The sequence below is a fragment of the Sycon ciliatum genome, chromosome 13 (assembly GCF_964019385.1).
Source record: "Sycon ciliatum chromosome 13, ocSycCili1.1, whole genome shotgun sequence".
NCBI classification, from domain to species: Eukaryota; Metazoa; Porifera; class Calcarea; order Leucosolenida; family Sycettidae; genus Sycon; species Sycon ciliatum.
In genome coordinates this window covers 22,595,452-22,599,739 of record NC_088655.1, presented here as the reverse complement: position 1 = coordinate 22,599,739, position 4,288 = coordinate 22,595,452, and positions in this window count along the sequence as shown.

Here is a 4,288-nt window from a genome sequence, read left to right as displayed (position 1 = left end):
GAGAGAGAGAGACAGACAGACAGACAGACAGACAGACAGACAGACAGACAGACAGACAGACAGACAGAGACAAAGAGAGACAGGGAGAGACAGAGAGAGACAGAGAGAGACAGAGAGAAAGAGAGAGACAGAGAGAAATAATGGAAAATGTAGAGAGGGAGAGAGAGAGAGAGAGAGAGAGAGAGAGAGAGAGAGAGAGAGAGAGAGAAAAAAAGGAAGAGAGAGAGAGAGAGAGAGAGAGAGAGTGGGAGTGGGAGTGAGAGAGAGAGAGAGAGGGGAGGAAGAGAGAGAGAGACTGCCTTATTTCCTGGACATGTGAATTATCGCAGCTCCCACAGTTTCTGTCGCTTCGTTAGCGCTTCTGGAGCCTGGGCCATTTTGCTTTGTGATTTTCTTCTGTTATCCTGTCATATTATTTCTTTTTCCTCCTTTGCACCATTATTTCTCTATTCGCCTTTTTTCTCTTTGGGCCCAAGTACCCGTGTAATGTACGAATTTAGAAAAAAACAAACGACAAAACAAATAAATAAAACTGGAGCTCGCAATTTTCCACCGACTTGACGCTTCACTTGACTGGCTCAAGACTGTCATCCAGAGCACACGAGAAGTGCCTCGAACCTTCGACTCGGCAAAACTGCAAGAAAGCACCACTCCCAGCAGCAGGGAGTGGTGCTTCCTTGCAGGTTCAATGGACTTCTCGTGTGCTCAGCACATGCGAAGTCCATCGAACCTTCGGCTCGGTAGACCTGAAAGAAAGCACCGCTACCTGCTCAATACAAAGTGTTTGGGGGAATTCCCCCCTCATCAGTTGAGCTTGAGTAGTCTGACCGAAATTGTGCAAGCATCAGTTATATAGTGCTCTCCAGGCCCAAACTTCACCAGGTAGACAAATTTACAGAAACGGTCCGCTTCCAGCGCGACAAACACCTCTTGATTACCAGATGGCAGCGTGAGTCAGTATCGCTCGTGGACGGTAAGAACAGAAGACGCGGAATAGCGCCAGCTCCAGTGTGGGGAGCAAACTCTTTGCAAACAATCATCGCTACCACTATTTCGTAAGCGGCCGTCCGTAAATATCGATATTTTTTCAAGACGATATTTGTTCATTTCTCCCCTCCCTCCCCCCTCAAAACGAACAAGATAAGTTTAACATCGGACATTTTGGTAGAGAAACCAGGCGACAGGGTAGATTACCCCTGAAGCATCACTTGAATGATTACACCTGAGTGGCACTGGAGTATGCACTCTACACTGTATGTGCAAAGAACCCTGGTCACCTAATTCTACACCACACCTGAAGCCTGGGCAGGTCCCCGACACCGCCTTTTTACTACACCTAAATCGCATGTATATACAGCAGAATGTATTCTGTTGTGTGTTCGTACACGAATGTAACCATACAGTCCTTGTGGTCCACTTCACAACAATAACACACACAGAAGTCTCTGCTGTGAGCACGGTGGCTCGGCAATGGCGAAGCGATTTTTGCATGAGCCCAAATGTTCAGGTTACCCACAAAGACACAAGCTTTCCAACTCTCTTTGGCCGTTGGAAAGCGTACCAGACGTGCATATGAATACGGTGATAATGCTCCCGACTGCCTAAACTATGTTACTTTGAATACCGGCAAGTGTCAACTACATGATTCTATGTATGTCATTCAAATGCCAGTACATTCACTTGTGCGTCGCACCAGTGACATCCAGTGCAAACGATTTGCGCATTGAACAACAGTTACGGTTCCAGGCTCAAACCCGGAAGGATCTCGCCTCCTCCTGTGCAATAGACCGATCCCCTTATTATACTGGGTTCGAGCACGGGGGCAACCTCACTCGCGATCGAGCTAGTTTTTGAACGTGACAGCATCTTTGACAGTGTGTTTCAGGTTTGTTTTGGAATGTCTTCTGCTTAGTTCAAGTAGTTTGCGATGGCTTCGAGCGGTGCTAAACCTCCTTCTGGTAGGAGCAGAGTCTCCGAGAGAGACATGGACTGTGATGCCGCTGCAGGTTTTTTCAAGGCGCGGGAGGGAACGATCTCGGGCCACAAACAGGAGTTACTCCAGGGGTGAGTTTTTTTGTTGTTGAAATATTCGAATCGCGAATCGTGTTGTGAGATTTATTTTGTGCCTAGGCTACAGTAGACCATATTTCTTTCTCCTTGCGATCGGTGCTGAAGATAATAGTAACCTTTTTCTGGTCTGTCTTTTCCTCTCCAGAGCCATCTTCTATGAAGGTAACCGTGGTGCTGCCAAGTCACCGAGTCGCGATCAGCAGCCCTGAAGTGGAAAAATCGATTTTCCAACGATCTGGTTGGACATCAGCCACTAAAGTACTTCTGATTTGCCTGTAGTGACAACAGCAGCCATCCTTGGACACCTTGCAAAGACAGGAAAAGCCACTGGTGGAAGCGACTGCTATGAGGTGACGATAGCAGTTCAGTGGTGATCGCTGTTTTGTCAAGTCGAAGGGCAAGCCAACCCAGAGGAAGCATAAAAAAACGATGAGCAGTGCGTGGTATTTGTTGAGCGTGAAGAGCTAGAGGAGGACAGTGCAAACACATGGACGGAGTGGATGGTGTTTGAAGAACAGTGTGCTGTGTGCCGGCTGGTGGTGATGGTGGTCTTTGTCAGCATAATATATTCGTGCTGCTTCTTGTGCTGGAACACTTCTCGCCCAGGAAGGCAGATTGCGTGCTCCCTGGCCCTCAGTTGGCAATGGGGCATTTGTTCCAGGAACATTACCCCAGAGCCAATGATGAGTCGTACCTTTGAAAAGTCGAAGCTTGCTGTTAATCGCAAGCGTAGCGCAGTGGATTGCTCCCTCCGAAGCACGAGGGCTAAAGCTTGCCGCTGTCTGCAGCAAAGTGTGCGTGCGGTTCTTTCAAACCTATGAATATACCCCCCCCCCCCCCTGCATGTTCAGAGTGAACTATTTTCTAGTATATTTAACATCCTCAACCCGCCACCACCATGCGCTCTTGGCTGAACTAATGCACGAAGCATAAACACACCAGCACAGCAAGGACACTTCCGTTGACAGATATTGTTTACGCCTCTAGACCTCGGTTTCTTTTCTTCGAGCTCATCGTTAGAGGAGGATAGTAGCAGGATACTAATGATGATATAATATAAGATGATAGACGGCTTATTGTCCGATATTGATGATTGAAGATCTAAGAAAGCAATGACAGTGATTGCGAAATGGATAATAATTATTATCATGATTATATGCCAGTCTGGTAATGCGTTGTACTAGTGGACAGCATTGAAATCATCACTGCATTCGATGCAAATATTGGTATACCTTTGGTTTCAGTATTGGAAAAAAAGAGTAAGAGAACCTGGTTGATTTGGTTGCATCTGCGACTGGCTACCGGGTGTTGTGATCAGCAATGTTACCAATGGAGAAAATAAGAGCGCAAGGATCTGTTGGGTCTTGTTGTGCCGGTGCGAGAAACCTAAGTGCATGGCAAAATAGAACTGTTTCATCCACAATGCAGAATGTCTTGCGGTACATGGCATTGATGACTGAACATCTCGCCAGCTCGCCCAAACGGAGGAACAAGACATCTTTCCAGCTCAGCTAGCTATATAGTATATACCGTGAAACGGATGATTAACTTGTGCTACGCATGACAGCTTCTGTTCCATTCGGCCCAGGCTTAGACACATCAATGCTAATAGCAGCTGATCCTCCATTACATGCTCATTGGCGATTTACGGCCACGTCCAACTGTATCCGCCGTCCCTCAGCTTCCGTCTTCGCAGATCTGGCTGGGCGTAGTACATTTTCTCGGCTAGGCTCAAAGAAGTCCCACAGAGCGGTCCAAACACCTGAAGGCAAACCAGTCAGAAACTGGAGCGGCTCAGAGTCTTTCTTTATGTTAATGTACGTAAGCTGTTTTCGGCTTTCTTCACCCCATCGTCCAACTGCTCCACGAGACTCTGTACACGAGCTCTACTTGCTGCCAACTCCTGATGCAGATGCTGCACTTCCATTAAAGGACCAAACTGCACTAAGCCAGGTTCCTTTCCAACTCAAAATGCCGTTGCCTCTCAGCAAAATACTGCTTTGCGAGCATGGGGAGCTTGTGATGCAGACGCTGCACTTCCATGATCGAACTGCACTAGGCTCATGTTTTGCGAGCATGGGGAGCAGAGCGTCCAGACTTCACTCTCTTGCGAAAAGCAAACCTGGTACCGTAGGACAGCTATTTGGTTTCCTGGACTCATCCTGCCCTTATAGAGCTGGGCAAAAACGATTTCGACTTCGGGATCGAAATGATCGCT